We start from the raw sequence: 23815 nt of genomic DNA, 5'->3' as shown, positions 1-23815 counted from the left end.
TCAAAGGGTTAAATGTTGTATCATTCCATTCAAATAGCATTCTTGAAATGACAAAATTATAGAGATGAAGTACAGATTAGTGGTTGCCAGGGGTTAGAAAGAGGGGAAGGCAAGGGTGTGGCTATGGCTACAAAAAGGCAGCACAAGGGATCCCTGTGATAAAACCGTTCTGTAGCTTGACTGTGGTGGACACATGAATCTACACAAGTGATGCAATTACATAAAACTAAATATACACACACAGGAGTGCAGATAAAATTGGTGTAATCTGAATAACGTCAATGGAAATACATCAATGTCAATTTTCTAGTTATGATATTATACTGTAATTATGTAAGATGTTACTAATGGGAGAAACTGGTCAAAGGATATAAGGAATCTATTATTTCTTACAACTACATGTGAACTATAATTATCTCAAGATTAAAAGTTTAAGGGGGAAAAAAGCAAGATATATGTGAAAATGAATGTGAAACAGGAAGTGAGGACGGCAGCGTCCAATCTGATTCAAAAGTTTCACGAGTTTTGTAGTATCCAATAGGCACACACATTTCATTAGTAAATAACTGTGATTATTCCTCACTCTCATAAAAGGGTTTATGAGAAGGAAATTTAGCCAAGAGACTGAGTTTTCCAAATGAGACTGTTTAAACTGTCACAGCAAGATGCTGGATGGGCAGGTTTAATGTTTAAATTGTCTGTGTCTTCTCCTTCCCTCCAGTGCCCTGGGGTGGGAAGAAGCTTCTGATGAAAAGTAGAACAGTTAAAAGAAAAAGAAAAAAAAAAAAAAGCTACAGTTTTTGCACATTTGAAAGTAATGGGTATATGTGTGATCCTGCTACATACAATTAAAGATGTTAATATTAAAACTTTCTGTAATGTAGTCACTGCAATTTCATTTCTAAAATTCTGATTCTAGCTTATTTTGCTTAAATGAAGATGTGCCAATGAAAAGTTTAAAAGTCTAGAAAAGATCAGTGCAGCCAGAAGCTCTCAGGAGGGAGATACGTAGGTTGCTTTCTTAAAACTTTATTGAGGCCAGGCACGGTGGCTCACGCCTGTAATCCCAGCACTTTGGGAGGCTGAGGCAGGCAGATCACCTGAGGTCAGCAGTTCGAGACCAGCCTGGCCAGCACGGTGAAATCCCATCTCCACTAAAAATACAAAAATTAGCCAGGTGTGGTGGCGCATGCCTGTAATCCCAGTCACTCAGGAGGCTGAGGCAGGAGAATCACTTAAATCAGGAGGTGGAGGTTGCAGTGAGCGGAAATCACGCCACTGCACTCCAGCCTGGGTGACAGAGTAAGACTCTGTCTCCAAAAAAAAAAAAAAAAAAAAACCGTATTGAATAAATAACACTCTCTAGAACTTGTAATATGATGAACTAGGTCTACATTGCATGCAATAAAGCTAAAAATGATAGTAGTTTACTATCAAATATTAAGCAAATTAGTATTTCTCATTGTACAGGAACCCTGGTAGTCTAATGTCTTTGTGTCTCCTAAGTCTCGCGACTGAGGTTTTTGAGTACCACCTCCACTGGGGCAAAGGTGTGCTTTCTACTGTGCCTTCCTTCTCTTAAACAATCAAGCAGAAACATAATGCTTCCAAGTATGCATCTTGATCTCTAGGTAATCAGGCTGCTGCTGGCATGACTTCTGGCTCTTCAGGATGGCTGCTGGTCTACCATGGCTAGTGCCCAGTATCTACGTTTTTGTTTTTAAGAATTCTGTTTATCAGCAGGGAAATCAAAAGACTGGGAGTCAGAGGTGGTACTTCCTGCCTGCTCCATTCAATCTTGTTATGCACTGTAACTAGAAGGGTTTTGCTCACTTCCTTGTTGTGCCTACAGCAAGAGGAATTGTTTCTTTCTCCAGGAACTAGCTTGCCCCCAGGAAGGTACATGGTGGAGAGAGGAAGAGTTGATATAGAGCCATTGGAGGGACTCTGTAGGCCAGGTGTATCCCTCTCCTGATCCTTCACATGATCCTTAAATGCTCTTAAATGAGATACAGAATAACGCAATGATGTTCAAGGCAAGAGACACCAAGGACACCACCAGCATGAAGATGATGAAGGTGCTTTTCTCCGGGGCCAAGAGAGGAAGCAGTCCGCTTAATGTGGGGAAGGATCTCGTTTGCGAGTGTAAACCACACTTAGGCTGAACCCATAGACAGACCACGGGATCATCAGGAAGGCCACCTCAAACAGAGGCCTGAAGACAACACCGATGGTACACGTTCACAGCAAGCTCCCTGGGATTTTCACCTTTCCATGTTTCTCAAGGCCACACTTGAACTTCTTTATTTAAATTCCCTGCAAGTGCATCTCCACACTGACATCACCAATTTGGGCAACTTCGAGTTCTCCCAGTTGCCTGTTCAACTTCTCTTCTTTTCACATCACATAGAACACGTGTGTCAGGTACAAGAGTGGGGGCAGAGACCCAAGTATTATCTGCAGAACCCAGAAGCATACATGAGAGATTGGCAAAGACTGGTCATAGCAGGCATTTTCACAACCAGGCTGCTGAGTGTTACAATGAAAAGCAAACTGCTCATCATCCCAGGCTGACTCAACTGCAGTACTCAGGAGCAGGATTCGGGAAATGAAAAGCACTGAGAGCCACACCTCACCTCCAGCTGGGGACTAAGCTTGAACCTTCTCTAGGAGGTGCCTGAGGCACTCCAGTCACCCATGTTGCCTGTTCGCTGTTAGTTCACTTAAAAAAAGTGAAGTAGGCATGCCAAATGATTGTACTCATTGAGGGACTAAGTAAAATGAAAAAAGTTAAGTTGAAGCAGCCTAAACTGTCTCAAGTTCAAAAGTCTGCTGCTGTTTGGTACCTTCCTCGCTCCTTCTCCCTAATGAAAGAAAATTGCTCACACCAGGTAGAAGTTTATGTGAATTCATTTTCATGCAAGGTGAATAATTCTAAACAAGGATGTACATATACCTATAATAGGGCAAGTTACATAGATGGAGGAACAAAATAGACAAATCTAAAGGTCTCTTTCAATTTCAGAATAAAGCAATGTCGAAAACAATGATTCAACAACAGAAACTGAATTAACAATTCATACTTACACACTGACTAATTCATCTTGAGAAAATTAGGGTCAAAATCTCCCAAACAGATAATGATACTCATTCAACTAGTATTTATTTAGAGCCTCCCAGGTGCCAGGTACTGTGCTAGGCACTAGTTCATTGGTGAGTAAAATGGAATTCCTATACTTGTGGAACTCACAATTAACCAGGGGAAACAATAATTAAAAGTACAGTATTTCATTGAATGTAAGATAATTGTAAGATAAACCATTATTTTACCTACCACTCAGAAAGGAATCAAGAAATCCAGTGTACATCACAATTTCAGAAATGTGAGGAAAAATATCTATCATGGAATCCAGAAAAAAGGCTCAGTGAGCAAGTGAATATACAACTTCAAATTTAATTAAGTGCCAAGAAAAAAACAAATAGAAGGCCCCAGCAGAGGACAACACGAAGACACCCAGATCAGACTGGATAGGGTCAGCCAGGCCAAAAGAGTGAGAAAATTGCTGTAGGCGAAGGAAGTAGCCTGTGCAAAGATTTTTAAGAGTGAAGACCTCACTGTATTCAAGGAACTAAAAGGCAGGCAGTGAGGTTACCAGGTAGTAGGCAAAGGAAGAAACAGCATAGCCTGAGACTGATGCCAGAGTGGGAGCTACCTTCAGGCATCCATTTGGCAGCAGCAGAGAACCAGGGACAGAAAGTGAGATTACACTGTGATGCTGGGGCAAGACTGAGGCCATGGGAGAAATTATGAATGGCTGTTCAAGAGCTCTAGGAGCCAGTGGGAGGGTTGGAGGAAACTGGATCAGACTGAGGAACCTACAGAGCAGCACAAGGATGGGTATTCTGTGCTAACAGATGGCCAGTGAGTTTTGGTGGTGACAAAAATTAAGAGGATGTCAAGAATGATGGGGCTGGTCCTAAGAATCTCTGGAGAGAGGAACAGGCAATCAATCCTGGCACTGTGGCACTGAATGCTTCAGTGAATGAAGTGGCATTTTTCAAGGGTAGCTGCCCGCCCAGTTAGCATGAAGTAGTAAGATGAGAACAAAAAATGAGCTGCTGCTCCCTCATAATCTGGGAATTGGAGGTCAAGTCCCTGACAACAGGGGTTCTAACTTAAATATGTATTTACTGAATGTAGACCATCTATCTTCAGTTGAATTGTTAGCACATGGAAGCTATTTTATTAAGACTATATTACTATACATTGTATTCATTCTTGTGGGTTTCTTCTAGGGTACTGTTATAATATAAGAAGAGTTCTTGGCCGGGCGCGGTGGCTCAAGCCTGTAATCTCAGCACTTTGGGAGGCCGAGACGGGCGGATCATGAGGTCAGGAGATCAAGACCATCCTGGCTAACACGGTGAAACCTGTCTCTACTAAAAAATACAAAAAAACTAGCCGGGCGAGGTGGCGGGCGCCTGTAGTCCCAGCTACTCGGGAGGCTGAGGCAGGAGAATGGCGTGAACCCAGGAGGCGGAGCTTGCAGTGAGCTGAGATCCGGCCACTGTACTCCAGCCTGGGCGGCAGAGCGAGACTCCATCTCAAAAAAAAAAAAAAAAAAAAAGAAGAGTTCTTAAAAAAAACATTTCAGGAGGAGCAACACTGATACCACCCACAAATCTGCTGAGGGTGGTGGAACCTGGCATGGTGCATAACTCATAAGCATGCCACTCCTGAAGACCTGCTAGTTTTCATTCATTTCCACTCTACAGCCCTTATTTCTTTATAATAAAGGTCTCCAAGCGAAAGCATGGTAAAAGGTTTCTGTCTCTAATTCAGAGCATGCTACACAAATAGATCTATTTTAAAATGGGCCACAGCTAATTGATTATACATAGCAAAAATTAATTATTTTCAACCAAATCCTTTCAGTACAGCAAATCATTTTAAAACAAATTTTATTTAGTATATTAAAATTGCATTCATAGAGTAAAAAAACAAAAAAATTACATTTTAACATTTTAATTCTTTTAAAAATATATTTAATTCTCAAAGACAAATATCCATTTTAATCAAATAAGAAGAAAATATTTATTAAAGTAAACACATTAATCTGCTAACCAATAAGTGATCTTTAAATATACTGTTAATTTGTTTCTTGGTTTAATGGCTATTTCTCACAGTACATTCAGTGAGAAAAATAAAACTTAAAATGAACCCTAAAAAAGAAGCAAGGTTAACGAAATTTATGTCTCAAATGACCAAGGTTAGTTACGACTGTTATCCAAGGATAAGAACTGAAGTCTCCCAAAATGCAAATTTGTAGCCAGTAATCAAATTATAAGGCTTTAAAGTACACACAGTACTTTCTTGGTTGCTTAAATAACACATTTTAGCCAAATTGTCCTCTATCGCACAGATTCTCAAACTAATCCTACTAAGCTAAAGTCACCACGATCTATAGTTTATAATTAATACATTTTTCAAGGTTAATTGAAAATAAACCATTGGCAGCATAAGAGTTTCACATTTATTCTCATTAGTTTTTCAAATTTAAGCCGTGCTTGGTCTCTAGAGCTTTCAAAGTGCCTTAGAAAACTGAGTTCTTCTTCAAAAATAAGTGAGGTGAAATAAGTGAAGAAAATAATCACTAGAACTACCTGAGCATGGTTTATAGAAGGTTAAAAAAAATGCTGTAGGGGAAAAAAGGAAATCAAAAGGTGTAATAATTCTAGTTTCTTTAGGGTAAAGTTAGTAGCCATTTGCAAGAACTACATAAAGTTCTTAAGTTTTCCAAATATTTTGTTCTGAAAAAGTTCTTACTAAGCATATGAAAATACAGAGATTTGAAATTCAAAGGGATGAAAATAACTGGGAATGAGTCATTTCAGCTAAGAAAATGGTTCACAGGAAAGGTAAAAAACCTCTTGCTGAATATTACTTATAAACTGGACAAGATATTTCCAATTTTAAAATGTAAACAGGACTTCCAGTTTCAGCATCAACCCATACAGTGCCATCACTCCTGTCCTTACATTAAGAAAAAACCCTAACAAATTGAAAATCAGCAACTTTTCTTGGATTTATAGAATTGAGGTCAGAGGGTAAACCAATTGCCTGAAATCTAGAGAAACAGGCAAATAAAAAGAATCACATCCAAGATAAGCTTACCTGGAGCAGAAGGCACTGGAATCATACACTAGTAAGAAAACTTAAATGACAATTTTGACAAAGGCTGCGACTAGCTTGTGAATGAGAACTCCTGGGGACTAAATCTTAGGAGGCCCTCTAAGTTCCTGCAGTTTTACCTCCAGGAAATCTCACCAGGTTCTGACTATGAAGACCCAAGAAAAAACTCCTCCCCTTTTGTGTAAGATGCAAGGAAAAATACTTTGAAATACACCCAGGGGTAAGATCTAGTAAAAATCTCCTCTTCTTTTAGGTAGGGAGAGGAAGAAAGTAACCACTTTGAAATACGCCTAAGGGAAAGGTAACCATTTTGAAATAAGGTCAGAATGTTTTTCATAACAAAGGTCAACACTCCAAGAGAAAATTTACCAGAGCCTTAGCGTCCAGTCCCTCTAGCCTTCTTGTTTCATCTAACAGAAGAAAAGGAGGGAAGCGGGGTGGCTGGAAACACTTCTGAAGGTTGTAGCCAAAGACTCAGGTCTTACAAAAGAATGAGATTATAGAACACTTTCCCTTCGCCATACTCTTCCCATCATGTCAACAGAGCTCCAGTACATTAACAGGGAATTACAACTGAAAGAGTTGCAAGACACAGACTCAATATTTATAAAGGAGTTCTTAGGAGAACCCACAGACAACAGGCTAGGAAAAATAAAATAACAAAGGTACTAGAGGAAACTGAAGCCTCTGGCATCTATACCTACATCATTAAACATGACCTAGCTTCTAGACAGATTAACATAAAACCTTACACTAAAGGCCTATTTATTCAGTTCCTATTGCCTAATATATCATATCCAGCTTAAAAAAAAAATTACAAGGCATGCCAAAAAGCAAGAAAAAGCATAGTCTAAAGAGACAAAGTAAGCATCAGAACCAGACTCAGATATGGCACAGACTTGGGGATTATCAGATAGGGAATTTAAAATAACTGTGATTAATATGTTAAGGGCTCTAATGGGAAAAGTAGACAGCATGCAAGAGCAGATGGGTAATATAAGCATACATAACTCTAAGGAAGAATTAAAATAAAATGCTAGAAGTCAAAATCACTGTAACAAAAATGAAGAATGCTTTTAAAGGACTTGACAGTAAACTGGACATAGCTGAGGAAAAAAAATCACTAGGTTGTAAGATATGTCAGTAAAAACCTCCAAAACTAAAATGGAAAGAGAAAAAAGGAATTTTTCTTTTCTTTTCTTTTTTGAGACAGAGTCTCACTCTGTCGCCTAGGCTGGAGTGCAGTGGTGTGATCTCGGTTCACTGAAACCTCTGCTGCCTCCCAGGTTCGAGCAATTCTTCCAGCCTCAGCCTCCTGAGTAGCTGGGATTACAAGCGTGCGCCACCACACCCGGCTAATTTTTTTGTGTGTATTTTTAGTAGAGACGGGGTTTCACCACCTTGGGCAGGATGGTCTCAATCTCTGGACCTTGTGATCCGCCCGCCTCAGCCTCCCAAAGTGCTGGGATTACAGGTATGAGCCACCGTGCCCGGTGAAAAAAAGAATTTTAAAAAGCAGAATAGAACATCCAAGAATTATGGGAAAATTACAAAAGGTGTAACATATATAATTGGAATACAAAGAGAAAAGTGAGACAAGGGAGAAGAAATATTTGAAAGAATAACGGCAAAGAGTCTTTCAAAATTAAGGGTGCCAAAATGCATATCCAGGAAACTCAGAGAAGACCAAGCAGAATAAATACCAAAAGATCTACACCTAAGTCAGAAACCACGCAAGTAAGAAAGTAGAGTGAAATATTTATAAAATGTTGAAAGAAAAAAAAAACTCTACCTCAAAGTTACTCAGTGAAATGATCCTTCAAAACTGAAGGAGAGTTTCTCAGATAAACAAATGTTGAATGAATTTGTCACCAGTAGACCCGCCCTTTAAAAATGCTTTAAAAAGTTCTTCAGAGAGAAGGCAAAATTATATAGATAAGAAACTGGGATCTACAGAAAGAAAAGAGCATTGGAGAAGGAATAAATGCAGTTAAGATAAAATCTATTTTTCCTATTCTTAACTGATAACTGTTCAAAATAATAATAGTAACTATTATTGACTGAGTATATAGCATATGGATAAGCAATATGAATAACAGTAACGTTATAAGGGACTGGAGGAAGAAGTTCAAATACTCTAGTAAAAGGTACCTACAGTCCTCAAGAAGCAGTATAGAGTTATCTGAAAGTGTACTTAGATAAGTTGTAAATGTACACTGCAAACTCTAGGGCAATGACTGAAAAAAGAAAAAAAAAAGTAAAAACAAGTATAATGGACACTCTAAAACAGGAGAGAAAATGGAATCCTGTAAAATGGTCAGTTAAAACCAGAAGGCAGAAAAAGAGGGGATTAAAAAAAAAAAAGTAAGTACAACAAATAGAAAATCAGTTATAAACATGGTTCATATTAATTCAACTATATTAATAATCATTTTAACTGTGAATGGCCTCCGAACACCAGTTAAATTATCAGAGTAGATTTAAAAAAATGAATATAAAGAAATGGGCCAGGCGTGGTGGCTCATGCCTATAATCCCAGCACTTTGGGAGGCCGAGGTGGGAGGATCACTTGAGCCCAGGAGTTCGAGACCAGCCTAGGCAACATGGCAAAACCCCGTCTCTACAAAAAATACAAAAAATTAGCCAGGCATGGCAGTGCACACCTGTAGTCCCAGCTACACAGAAGGCTGAGGTGGGAGGATCGCTTGAGCCTAGGAGGCAGAGGTTGCAGTGAGCCATGATTGTGCCACTGCATTCCAGGTTGGGCAACAGAGCAAGATTCTGTATCTAAAAATAATTAATAAATAAACAGAAAGCAAAAGAGAGAGAGAGAGAGAGAGAGAGAGGGAGGGAGGGGAGGGAGGGAGGGAAGGAAGGGATAGGATAAAAGTAAAGGGATGGATAAAATTATACCACATTAACACTAATTAAGAGGAAGCTGAAGTAGTTACATAAATTTTAGACAAAGCAGATTTCAGAACAAGGAAAATCACTGGGATAAAGAAGAGCATTACAAAATGCAAAATTCTCCAAGAAGACATAACAATCCTTAATATGAATGTACCAAACTAGACAGCATCAAAATACATGAGGAAAATACTCATATAACTGCAAATAGAAATAGACAAACCCACTACTATAGTTGGACACTTCAACAGCCCCTTTCAGTAACCAATATAGCAGGCAAAAAAATGCGTATGGATATCTATGAATTGAACAATACGATGGAGCAACTGGATCTACTTGACATTTATATCACACTTTAGTAACAGCAGAATACACATTCTTCTCAAGCTTACATGGAACAATCACCAAGATAGACCACAACTGGGCCATAACACATACCTTAATAAATGTGTAGCTATCATAGTAAGTATGCCATCATACCGCAATGGAATTAAAATAGAAATCAGTAACAAAAACATAACTGGAAAGTCTCAAAATAGTCACAGAATAAACAACAAACTACTAAATAACACATGAGTCAAAGAAGTCTCAAGAGAAATTTTAAAATATTTTGGACTAAATAAAAATACAAGTCAAAACTTGTGCAATACTGTGAAAGCAGCACTTAGAGAAAAGTTTATAGCATCAAGTGCGTTATTAGAAAACAGACGTAAAATCAATAATCTAAGCTTTAACTTAGGAAGGAAAAGAAAGAAGAGCAACTTAAGCCTAAAACACGGAGAAGAAAAAAAATTTTAAATGACAGTAGAAATCAATGAACTGAAAACAATCAACAATAAAAATAAAAGCTGCTTCTCTGAAATCAATAAAGCTGATAAACCTCTACCCAAATTAACCAAGAGAAAAAAAAAACACAAATTATTCACATCAGATTTGAATGAAGAGTCATCACTACCAAATCACATGGACATTAAAAGGAAAATAACAGATTATTATAAATAAATCTATGCCTAAAAATTTGACAACTTAGATAAAATGGACCAATTCCTTGAAACATACAAATTACCAAAATTTACACAGAAATTAATAATCTGGATAGGCCTGTATCTATGAAAATGGATCAATAATTATTAACATTCCAAAAAAGAAAGCTCCATTCTTACATGGTTTCACTGGTGAATTCTAGCAAACATTTAAGAAATTATACCAATTATCTACAATCTCTTCCAGACAACAGGAGCAGAAGGAATACTTCCTAACTCATTCTATGAGGTATGCATCATCCTAATACCAAAATAAGCTAAATAAATTTTTCAAAAGGCAAACTACAGACCAATACCTCTCATAAATATAAATGCAAAAATGCACAACAAATATTAAGGGAATCAAATTCACCAATATATGAAAACAACTATACACCAGGTATGAAAGGCTGCTTCAGGGCCGAGTGCAGTGGCTCATGCCTGTAATCCCAGCACTTTGGGAGGCCGAGGTAGGCGGATCACCTGAGGTCGGGAGTTCGAGATCAGCCTGACCAACATGGAGAAACCCCATCTCTACTAATAATACAGAATTAGCCAGGCATGGTGGCGGATGCCTGTAATCCCACCTACTCGGGAGGCTGAGGCAGGAGAATCGCCTGAACCTGGGGAGGTGGAGGTTGCAGTAAGCCGAGATCACGCCATTGCACTCCAGTCTGGGCAACGAGAGCGAAACTCCATCTCAAAAAAAAAAAAAAGAAAAAAGAAAAAAAAAAAAAAGAAAGGCTGCTTCAGCATTCCAAAATCAAGCCATGTAATATACCACCACCACCATGCTAAGTAGAAAAATTACATGGTCTTATCAATGGATACAGAAAAGCATTTTTTGAAACTCAATCTCTGTTACTGATTTAAGAAAAAAAAAAAAAAAAACCTCTCAGCAATCTAGGCATAGAGAAGAACTTCCTCAAGTTGATGAAGAACATCTACATAAACCTAACATTATCGGTACTTAACAGCAAGAAACTGCATGCCTTCCCCTTAAGATCAGAAGGATGCCCCACCTCAAAAGTCATATTCAACACTGTACTGGAAGTCATAAGAAATACAGTAAGACAAGAAAAGGAAAGAAAAGATATACAAATTGGGAAGAAAGAAATAAAACTGTTTTGTTCACAGATGACATGACTGTCTATGTAGAAAATCCCAAAAACCCACAAAAACAAAAAAAAGAAAAAGAAAAACCTGGAACTAATAAACAATTATAGCAAGGTCACATGATGCAAAGTTAACATACAAAAGTCAATTACTTTCCTGTATATCAGCAGAGAACAACTAGAATTTGAAACTGAAAACACAATACAATTTATATTAGCACCCCCAAAATAGTACTAAGGTATAAACCTAACAAAATATTTGCAGGATCTGTATGTGAAAAATTATTCATTGCTGTGGAAAGAAATCAAAGATGATCTAAATAAATAGAGAGAGATTTCGTGTTCATGGATTATAAGACTCAATATTGGTGGCCAGACGTGGTGGCTCACGCCTATAATCCCAGGACTTTGGAAGGCCAAGGCGGGTGGATCATCTGAGGTCGGGAGTTCGAGACCAGCCTGACCAACATGGCGAGACCCCGTCTCTACTAAAAATACAAAAATTAGCAAGGCGTGGTGGTGGGAGCCTGCAATCCCAACTATGCAGGAGACTGAGACAGGAGAATCACTTGAACCCGGGAGGTGGAGGTTGCAGTGGGCCGAGATCGCACCATTGCACTCCAGCCTGGGCAACAGAGTGAGACTCCATCTCAAAAAAAAAAAAAAAAAAAAAAAAAGGGGAAAAAAAAAAGACTCAATATTGTTAAGATGTCAATTCTTCTCAACTTGATCTGTAGATTCAATGCAATCCCAATCCAAATCCCTAGAAGCTATTCTGTGAATACTGACAAACTAAAGTCAAAGGTTGTACCGAAAGGCCCAAAACAGCCAACCCAATACTGAAGAATGACAAAGTGAGAGGACTGATACTACTACTCCCATTGAAGATAATATAAAACTACAGTAATCAAGACAATATGGTATTGGTGCAAAATAGACACAGACATCAATGGAACAGAATAAAGCACAAAAACAGACTCAAGAGCCAGCCTGGTCAACATACAAGACCCTATCCCTACAAAAAATTTAAAAATTAGGCCGGGCACAGTGGCTCATGCCTGTAGCCCCAGCACTTTGGGAGGCTGATGCGGGTGGATCACCTGGGGTCAGGAATTCAAGACCAGCATGATCAATATGCTGAAACCCCATCTCTACTAAAAATATAAAAATTAGCCAGGCATGGTGGCATAAGCCTGTAGTCCCAACTATTTGGGAGACTGAGATGGGAGGATTACTTGAGCCCAGGAGTTTGAAGCTATAGTGAGCCATGATTGCATCACTGTATTGCAGCCTGGATGACAAAGCAAGACCCCATCCCTAAAACAAACAAACCAATAAACAAAAAATAGACTCAACACAAATACAATCAGCAGATCTTCGTCAAAGGAGCATGGGCAATCCAATGGAGAAAATCTTTTTGACAAACGGTGCTAGATGTCCAAATGCACAAGAAAGAATCTAGACACAGACCTTAAAACTTTCACAAAAACTAACTCAAAACAGATCATACACCTAAATGTAAAATGCAAATGTATAAAACTTCCAGAAGATAACCTAGAAAATCTAGGTGACCTTCAGTTTGGCAATGAGGTTTCAAATGTAACACCAAAAGGACTGTACATGAAAGACAAACTTGTTAAGTAGGACTTCATTAAAATTAAAAACTTCTGCTTTGGTAAACATACCATTATAAGAATGAAAAGACATGCCACAGACTGGAAAAAAATATGTGCAGAACACATAACTAGAGAGTGTTAGCACGGAAAATGGCAGAACTGGGAAATCTAGGACTCTGTCCCTCCACAAAAACAACTAATGAGCTGGCAAAAAGTATCAGAATCAACGTTTCCACAACTCTGCAACTATTCAAAAACTCACAACAACCAGAGGAAGGCTTGGTGAAACAGACAGCTGCTTTATGATAACACTGTGCATTTTAAACTGCCTATCTACCTTTACCCACATATCATATCCATGGCAGATGAGGACAACTTCCTCAACCTGTTAAAGGACATTTTAAAAACCCACCGCTAACATCATGAATACTCAATGGTAACAGACTAAAACCCCTCCTCTCAAGATCAGGAACAAGACAAAGATGCCCACTTTCACCACTTCTATTCAACATAGCACTGGAAGTTCTAGCCAGAGCAATTTGACAAGAAGAAGAAATAAAAGGTGTCCAAACTGTAAATGGATAAGTAAAACTACCCCTATTCACAGATGGTACCTCATATAGAGAAAATTCTAAAGAATCCACACACACACAAAATTAGAATAAACAAATTCAGCAAAGTTGCATAATACAAGATCAAAACACAAAAACCAGTAGGCCCCAAAATATTAAACATGTAATTACCATATGAGCCAGCAATGCTACTCCTAGGTATATATCCAAAAGAATTGAAAACAAGGACTCAGATACTTGTATGTGAATGTTCATAGCAGCATTATTCATAATAACCAAAGGTATAAATAACTTGTGTCCACGAAGAAATGAATGGATAAACAAAATGTGGTGTACATTTTCCCCCCACATATCATATCCATGGCAGATGAGAAGACTAGAAATAGAGGGCAAGTTCCTCAACCTGATAAAGAACATCTATAAAGCCCACAGGTAACAGCATGAATACTCAATGGTAATAGATGATATCTAATTACATGTATATACCACATTTTGTTCGTTGTATACATATACAATGAACATAATGCTTTCAAGGTTCAACCATATAATATTGTTATATGTTGTTCCAATATTGTCCAGCCATATAAAGGAATGAAGTTCTGATACACACCATATGAATGAACCTTGAAAACATCATGCTAAGTGAAAGAAATCGGACACAAAAGGACAAATACTGTAATATTCCACTTATATAAAATATCTAGAATAGGCAAAAATCATAGAGACAGAAAGTAGATTGGAAGTTACTACTACTAGGGATGGGGGAATTAGAGAGTTATTAATTGGCAGAGAGTTCCTGTTTGAGGTAATGAAAAAATTGTGCAAATACTTAGTAGTAATGGTTACGTAACACTGTGAATACAATTAATGTCTAACTGTGGCCTTAGAAATAGTTAAAAAGGGGTCGGGTGCTCACCTATAATCCTAGCACTTTGGGAGGCTGAGGTGGGTGGATCACAACGTCAGGAGATTGAGACCATCCTGGCTCTCACAGTGAAACCCCATCTCTACTAAATATATAAAAAAAAAAAAAATTAGCTGGGTGTGGTGGCAGTCGCCTGTAGTCCCAGCTATTCTGGAGGCTGAGGCAGGAGAATGGCATGAACCCAGAAGGCAGAGTCTGCAGTGAGCCGAGATCATGCGACTGCACTCCAGCCTGGGGGACAGAGCGAGACTCTGTCTCAACACAACAACAACAACAACAAAAAGGCAAATTTTATATTACATATATTTTACCACAATTTAAAAACAAAAAACAAGAAACAACTGGGGCCGGGTGTTGTGGTTCACACCTGTAATCCCAGCACTTTGGGAGGCCAAGGCAGGCAGATCACTTGAAGTCTGGAGTTCGAAACCAGCCTGGCCAACATGGTGAAACTCTGTCTCTACTAAAACTACAAAAATTAGCTGGGTGTGGTGGCACCTGCCTGTAATCCCAGCTGCATGGGGGTGCTGAGCCAGGAGAATGGCTTGAACCCGGGAGGCAGAGGTTGCAGTGAGCCGAGATCACATCACTGCACTACAGCCTGGGTGACAGAGCCTCTGTTTCAGAAAAAAAAAAAAAAAAAAAAAAAAAATTGGTAATATTTCTATGTACTGGCAACAAACAATCCAAAAAAGAAATTAACAGAGCAATTTCATTTAAAAGAGCAGAGAGGCGTGGTGGCTCATGCTTGTAATCCTAGCACTTTGGGAGGCCAAGGTGGGTGGATTACATGAGGCCAGGAGTTCGAGACCAGCCTGGCCAACATGGCAAAACCCTGTCTCTACTAAAAATATAAAAATTAGCTGGGTGTGGTGGTGTACATCTGTAATACCAGCTACTCAGTAGGCTGAGGCATGAGAATTGCTTGCCTCAACCTTGCCCAGGAGGCAGAGGTTGCAGTGAGCCAAGATCACACCACTTCACTCCAGCCTGGGCAACAGACCAAGACTCTGTCTCAAAAAACAAAACAAAACAAAACAAAACAAAACAAAACAAAACAAAACAAAACTCCAGCCTGGGCAACAGAGCAAGACTCTGCCTCAAAAACAAAAAAAGCACCTGAATGAATAAAACATCTAAGAATAAATCTAACCAATGAGGTAAAAGACTAGTACACGGAAAACTACAAAACATTGCTAAAAGAAGTTAAACACTTAAATAAATGGAAAGGTCCCATGGATTGGAAGAATTTATAGTTAGGATGACAGTATTACTCAAAGCAATCTACAGAGTCAATGCAATCTCTATCAAAATTCCAACAGCTTTTTTTTCCCAGAAATGAAGAAAAAAAAAATTTCAAATTCATACAGAATTGCAAGGAGCCCTTGATAGCCAAAATAGTATTGAAAAAGAAGAACAAAGTTGGAAGACTCACACTTCCGAATTTCAAAATTTACTACAAATCTATAGTAATCAAACCAGTGGTACTGACATAAAGACAGGCACATAGCCCAATGGAATAAAAGTGAGAGTCCACAAACAAACTCGCATGTCTATGGCCAACTGATTTTCAATAAGGGTGCTAGCACCAGTAAATGGGGAAAGAATGATCTCTTCAACAAATCCAGGTGCTGGGACAACTGAAGGCCAAGGTAGGTGGATCACTTGAGGCCAGGAGTTTGAGATCAGCCTGGCCAACATGGCGAAACCCCATCTCTACGAAAAATACAAAAATTAGTCAGGCATGGTGGCTTGCACACCTGTAATCCCAGCTACTCGGGAGGCTGAGGCACAAGAATCACCTGAACCTGGGAGGCGGAGGTTGCAAGGAGCCACTGCACTCCAGCCTGGGCGACAGAGTGAGACTGTGTCTCAACAATAAGAAGGAGGAGGAGAAGGAAGAAACAAGAGTTAGTGAGGATGTGGAGAAATTGGAACTCTCATACATTGCTGGTGGGAATGTAAAGTAGGGCAGCTGCTGTTGAAAACAGTTTAAGCAATTTTTCAAAAAAATTAAACATGGCATTTCCACTCTACTTTGGGGTATACACCCCAGAGAACTGAAAATAGAAACTCAAACAACACTTGTACATGAATGTTCACAGACAAAAGGTAGAAACAATTCAAATGTCCATCACCAATGAAAAGATAAACAAGATGAGGTATATTCATACAACACGAAACAGTATCATGCAGGCATAAAATGGAATGAAGTACTGTTACATGCTACAACGTGGATGAACTTTGAAAACATAGGTCAAGGAAGCCAAACACAAACGGCCACATGTTGTATGATTTGTATGATTCCATTTATATGAAATATCCAGAATAGGTAAATACAGAAAGCAGATTGGTGGTTGCCAGAGGCAAGGGAAGATGGTGGGTAATGAGTACAGGGTTTTCTTTTGGGGTGATGAAAATGTTTTGGAACTTGTAAGAGGTGGTGGTTGCACAACGTTATGAATGTACTCAATGTCACATACTTGTATACTTTAAAGTGGTTAATTTTATGTTATGTGACTTTTATCTCAATTTTTTTAAAAAAGGGGGAGCCTAAAATGTGATGAATTCCTGGCTCAACCATCTACTAACTTGTATAGCCTTCAGGAAATTAACCTATTTGAGCACCAGTTTCCCCCACATAAGAGGAGGATAATTCCTTCTAACTTTGATGGTTATTATGAGGATTGAAAGAGACACGAAAATAAAGCAGCTAGCACAATGCCTGGAAGACAAGAGACACTTGAAACGAAAGTTAACTGTTTCATCTTAATTTCTTATTTACGTTCCCTTGAATCTCACATATTTTTCTCCAAAGAATTTTACACTCATAAATCTCTTCATATTTATGAGAATGTCCTTCTCTTGAGCTGAAGAATTTTTTCAGTCTCAATGAGGACTATTTTCTTCGTATTCATCTTTGCGTGGAAAGGGCACTATGCAGGCCAGTGATGTGACAGAAGGTAAATAGACTGTATGTGTCTCTGTATGTCCAGTACCCAGCAAATTCCACATCTCTGCTGTGAGAGTTGACATGTGAAAGAGGTAACCAATACAAAACTTCCTGCCCAGCCATTCAAAGGATTTACTCAAGTCCCGATCAAGGGAAAAGTAATTCTCACTGAAGTCCCCCACCTTATTAACCTTATTCCTCAGGTCTTAGAGCACCAAGGGCAAAGAGTCAAATAGAAATTGAGACTGTGGTTCACCAAGGCCACTACGCTGTTCCCACAATATTCTCCTAGTTAAGGCTTGTTCAATATCGGAAGTCAGCAAACTCTTTCTATACAAAGCCAGACAATAAATATTTCAGGCTTTGTGGGTCTGTCTCTATCGCAACTACTCAACTGTCATTGTATTGCAAAAGCATGCACAAAAAATACTTAAATGACTGTGGCTGCATTCCAACAAAACTTTATTTATAAAATAGAGCCCACAGGCAGTAGTTTGCCAGCTCCAGACCTATACAGCTAGGGAAGGTTATCCTGCCCATCCTAATATGGTAGAGTCTTAATAGCAATGACTTGGGCCTCCTGGATCAACTTTCAGCTGTGCCATTTGGGGAAGGTTCTACAATCCATCATTACCACACCAAGGATTCTGGGCCCTCTGACACACAGAGGTAAAACAGAGGTTCTCACTATACCATTCTCATTCAGTCCATTATCAGCTAATAATGTTACTCCTTAACTCTATCCCCAGCTTTATGGTAGTTCTCATGTGGGGTTCTGGGAAATGCTTCCCCACCACCCATGCCCTACTTTATTATTGACATGAGTTTTTCCTAAAGCAGACTTCAATGGAGAATTTATTGGAAAAAAAAAAAAAAGTGGGGGGGAAGGTTTCACACTATCATGTCAACTACCATCTTATCTCAAATTTATCTCTCCCAAACTATATGCTAAACTTCCTGAGAACAGAAAACACGACTTTAAGGCTGGGCTCGGGCCACGGTGGCTCACACCTATAATCCCAGCACTTTGGGAGGCCGAGGAGGGTAGATCATGAGGTCAAGAGATTGAGATCATCCTGGCCAACATGGTGAAACCCCATCTCTACTAAAAATAAAAAAATTAGCCAGACGTGGTGGCGGGCGCCTGTAGTCCCAGCTACTCGGGAGGCTGAGGCAGGAAAATCACTTGAACCTGGGAGGTGGAGGTTGCAGTGAACCGAGATTGTGCCACTGCACTCCAGCCTGGCGACAGAGCAAGACTCTTTCTCAAAAAAGAAAAAAGAAAACATGACTTTATATTTGTTAATTTATCCATGTTAAATTCCTTAAAAGTAAGACTTACATCTTATTGTTTTTTTGCAGTCAGTGCCTAGCTAAGTGCCTGATATTTGATAGGCATTCAATAGATTTTTCTTAGATGTCTGGTTGAATTTTACTTTATAATGCCATGCCTAGAACACAGTGTTTTAAGTACAGGAAGTAGCTTAAAAAAAAAAAAAAAAAAAAAGTCGATTTTTTAAAAATTAAAATGCTTTAATATATGAAAGTCACCTTTAAATTGCAAAATATGAACTACAGCTTCTAATTACACAGTAAATCAGTGTTGGATTACTTTTTATGTAGAAATAGATCACCATGTACTACTTTGTTATTTTCTGAGACGGAGTCTCGCTGTGTCGCCCAGGCTGCAGCGCAGTGGCCCAATCTCCACTCACTGCAACCTCTGCCTCCTGGGTTCAAGCGATTCTGCCTTGGCCTCCCGAGTAGATGGGATTATAGGCATCTGGCACCATGCCCAGCAATTTTTTTTGTATTTTTAGTAGAGATGGGGTTTCACCATGTTGGCCAGGCTGGTCTCGAACTCTTGACCTCAGGTGATCCGCCTGTCTTGGCCTCCCAAAGTGCTGGGATCCATGCACTCCTTTGAAGTAGTTTCAACAACTGATAAAGAGCTATGCTTAAATTACTCAAGAGTTTCCACTATATAGACATTTGTTAATCAGTGCATATATATTGCAGGCCTGTAGGGGGAAAAAAGATTCACACTCATTTTTGTTTCTGAAGTTTTGAAGAAAAGTGGCATTAAGGAGCTAGTATAAATCACTTAAGCACATTTATCAGAGACTAATGAAATTATTCACCTTATAGTGCAGAAGAGATGTTCTCTTCTTTGAATTAATTATATTTTTATGATTACCATAAAAGGACTTTAAAGTTAACTATAAGTATTCAATAAATAAGAATGTTAAATTAGAGAACTGAAGATGAAAGATATAGTAGAGAGCTGTTGCAGAGTAGCAGGGACTCAGTCCCTGAAGAGGGATGAAAGATAATCCCAAGGATTTGAAAGTGGTAAACTGGAAAAGCATTCCAGCCAATTCATCCTCTAGAAGAGAGAGGGGAAATGATGATTTAGGAACTGAATCACTGTAAAAAGGAGGAATGAGGGAAAGTTTTCAGAGTAGAAAGAGGTAATACTAATTCTAACATGACTAATCCCTTACTCTGTTTACTAAAAAACTCACAAACAATAAACTAAATGTAGATTCGGATGATGAGGATAAAGGCAAACAGGAGGCTTGCAAAGGCCCAAAACTCTTCTAGTTCCCTAAAAAGGTCAGGTCAGGCCAGGCGCTCATGCCTGTAACCCCAGCACTTTGGGAGGCCCAGGCGTTGTGGATCACATGAGGTCAGGGGTTCAAGACCAGCCTGACCAACATGGTGAGACCCTGTCTCTGCTAAAAATACAAAAAATCAATCAGTGTGGTGGTGCATGCCTATAATCCCAGCTACTCGGGAGGCTGAGGCAGGAGATCACTTGAACCCAGGAGGTGGAGGTTGCAGTGAGCTGAGATTGTGCCATTGGACTCTAGCCTGGGTAACAAGAGCAAAACTCCGTCACACACACACCCACAGTTAGATCAGCATGGAAAATGACACAATTTCTTTAATAGATAAAAAGACAACAGAAGTGGCTCATGCCTGTAATCCCAGCACTTTGGGAGGCCAAGATGGGAGGACTGCTTGAGGCTAGGAGTTCGAGACCAGCCTGGTCAACATAGTGAGACCCTATCTTACTAGAAAAAAAAAGACAACAGCAGCATTTGTAGTTTTTCCGGTATCAACAGTCTAGCAAAATCTCAAATACAAAATATTAAAATACAAAGAATTAGAATTTGGGTGAGACTATTTCAGTGTTCCAGACACTGTTCTACAATTAATTGGGTCAGCAACAAAACCCAGGACAAGAGCAGAAACCACACACAATGGTTCTCTATGAGTGCCTCTCTAAGAGGAGACAGATCTTTTTCCTCAAGTATCTTCTTAAAATTGTTTAGCAATTTAAAAAAAAAAAAAAAGTAGGCCAGGCACAATGGCTCACGCCTGTCATCCTAGCACTTTTGAGAGGCTGAGGGAGGTGGATCACTTGAGGTCAGGAATTCAAGATCAGCATGGCCAACATGGTGAAACCCCATCTCTATTAAAAATACAAAAATTAGCCAGGCATGATGGTGGCTCATGCCTGTAATCCCAGCTACTCGGGAAGCTGAGGCACAAGAATTGTTTGAAACCGGGAAGCAGAGGTTGCAGTGAGCAGAGATGGTGCCACTGCACTCCAACCTGGGCAAGAGAGAGAGAGAGAGAGAGAGAGAGAGAGACAGACAGACAGACAGACAGAGACAGAAGAGAAGAGAAGAGAAGAGAAGAGAAGAGAAGAGAAGAGACGAGACGAGACGAGACGAGACAGCTCCTATCTCATGCTCAAGTTAGCTATTTCTGGAGTCAGATCAAAGCCTAGTTCCACAATTTATCAGCCACATGATTTTGGCCCTATTACATAGACCCTCTGAGACTCAGTCTCCTCATCTGTAAAATGAGGCTAAGAATAGAGTTATCTTGTTGTAGTGATTGAGACATCTAGCAGAGTGTCTAGTATGTGGTAGATGCTCAATAGGTAGTATTTGTTAATATTAGGTTTTATATTCTGCTGCCATTTTTATTCTTTATTAAAGCCAAACTCATTATTTCTCCCCCCAAACTCATATATCTTTTATAAGTTTCCCAGTCAGATAAATAATACCAAAGCTTCTAATTTACCACATTCAAGTCCCTGGGATCATCTTTCATCCCTCCACAAGTACCAGGTCCCTGCTACTCTGCAACAGCTCTCTACTGCATCCTTCATCTTCAGTCCTCTAATGTAAGATTATTATTTATTGAACACTTACAGGCTGTACTCCAATGTTGGATGTTCACAGCTTTGTATAACCAGCTATCTCAAAAGCATATGTCACCTACTGCTTCAAAACAAACAAAAACTTCTCATAAGTCAATCACAGTCACAGGAAATGAATTATATGCATCACCACTTTCCTGTCCTGGGCTCAATGAGCATCACCCTCCAGCCTCTCTCTATCAAGCTGTACAAGCCCACTTTCCTCAAGCTCTAATTGAATGTCTTTATTTCAACCCCATTCAATTATCCTTGCCTTGTTGTAAGCATGACCTTTTTGCTAAGAAAACCATGCTATAAAACATGCCTATCTCATAGGCACTTTAAAACAGACACACAAGGCTGGGTGCGGTGGTTCACGCCTGTAGTCCCAGCACTTCGGGAGGTGGAGGTGGGCAGATCACTTGAGGTCAAGAGTCTGAGACCAGCCTGGCCAATGTAATGAAACCCCATCTCTACTAAAAATACAAAAATTAGCCGGGCATGGTGGTGCATGCCTGTAGTCCCAGATACTCGGGAGACTGAGGCACGAGAATCGCTTGAACCCATGAGGTGGAGGTTGCAGTGAGCCGAGATCACACCACTGCACTCCAGCCTGGGTGAGAGAGAGACTTCGTCTGCGGGGAGGAGGGGGAAACAGAAACACGCATACAAATAAAAAGATAATTAACTATGCATATCTGCAGGGTAAAGGTCCAAACCAGAATATCTTATTTTTTTTTTTTTTTTTTTTTTTTTTTTTGCGACAGAGTCTCTCTCTGTTGCCCAGGCTGGAGTGCAGTGGTGTGATCTTGGCTCACTGCAACCTCCACCTCCCAGGTTCAAGTGATTCTCCTGCCTCAGCCTCCCGAGTAGCTGGGACTAAAGGCATGCGCCCCCATGCCCGGCTAATTTTTGTATTTTTACTAGAGACTGCGTTTTACCACATTGGCCAGGCTGGTCTTCAACTCCTGACCTCAGGTGATCTGCCCACCTTGGCCTCCCAACATGCTGGGATTACAGGTGTGAGCCACTGTGCCCAGCCTAGAACATCTTTCAAATGTGAGTAGTCATAATGAGTCCTAAAAAGAAGCTTAGTCACTGCTAAGAGATTTCATATGCATGTCAATGTGTATATATAACAACTTATTATATATACAATAAATACATACAGCTTAATTTTGTTTAGCTGTCAAAAAAATCGTACGAGCTATATTTTTGCTTTGAAATTGAGCAGCATTAATTTCAGTAAATTAGGAAGTATAATCTTTGGTCTGGATCAGCCCAACATCATATTCTATGCACAAAAGACAAAATACACCTATTTGTCAGCATGACCTCTCAATTATTGCGACAGTACACAGATTAAAACAGTGACTTTCTTCTACACTTGTACAAATATAAAACATGCTAAGAATTATTTATTTATATATACACCCACAGTCAACCTTTTCAAAAAGATACCCAATTTATGCATAAACAATCACACAGACCTTAGACATTTTTATAAACATTTCACTAAATTTTTAAAGGTATGCAAAATATATTGGCCTGATTATATACAAGTACAATCGGGAAGATTACATACATTTTTAATTATAATATGAGTTTCATAACAATCCGTTGTTTGACCCTAAAGCGTCAATCTTACCAGAAGCATCAAATTCTCTATTTTTGGATAATGGAATATAGATTTGAAGGTCTGATTTTAGCTGGGAAAAGGATATACTATCTATAACAAGTCTAATGACTAAACAGCTGCAGATTCTAAAAAAGAGTTTTATAATACTCTGAGATAGGCACTAATTTATGCTTTAAATTTTCCATCCAGTGATATCTTTTTAGACACATGCAAGGAGAAATCAACAACACTTAAAGAGCTGGTGTGTGACCTCATGTAGTGAAGGACAGCAAAGAGAGAAATGTTTTAGATGTATCTCATTTGCAGCAACCTCACAGGCTTGTGGTTTTTTTTTTGTTTTTTGTTTTTTTTTAAGTATCTATTCTTCTGTCTCTTCAGACAGACCATAAGCCATATAAAGGCAAGAAAAGTATGGTTTATTTATCCTTGTAATTCAAAGTGCCCTATACACAGTAACTAAAAATCAGAGTTCACATTTAGAGTTGGTTTCCTAAGAGCAGAGATGTCCATTCTCATCCACTTTCACACTGGGCCCATCCTGCTGGCACTAACAGTGTGTGTTTTGAGAGCCAGGTATACGAAACAACCATTTTAACAAATGAGTAAATAGAAAGATAAAAACAATATATTTAAATAATAAACTATTTTTATATAAAA

The 23815-nt window shown here is 39.2% G+C and overlaps 1 protein-coding gene and 1 pseudogene across 2 annotated transcripts in view; both read right to left on the bottom strand.

The window, feature by feature from the left end:
• CDKL5 (cyclin dependent kinase like 5) overlaps positions 1-23815 on the bottom strand; it is a 226900-nt gene that overhangs the window by 116137 nt on the left and 86948 nt on the right. The window lies entirely within an intron of this gene.
• Positions 1721-2699, bottom strand: LOC112616468 (annotated as a pseudogene).

Source organism: Theropithecus gelada, chromosome X (assembly GCF_003255815.1).
Source record: "Theropithecus gelada isolate Dixy chromosome X, Tgel_1.0, whole genome shotgun sequence".
NCBI lineage: Eukaryota > Metazoa > Chordata > Mammalia > Primates > Cercopithecidae > Theropithecus > Theropithecus gelada.
The sequence above is the reverse complement of the archived record's forward strand: the minus strand, read 5'-3'. Positions and strand labels throughout refer to the sequence as shown.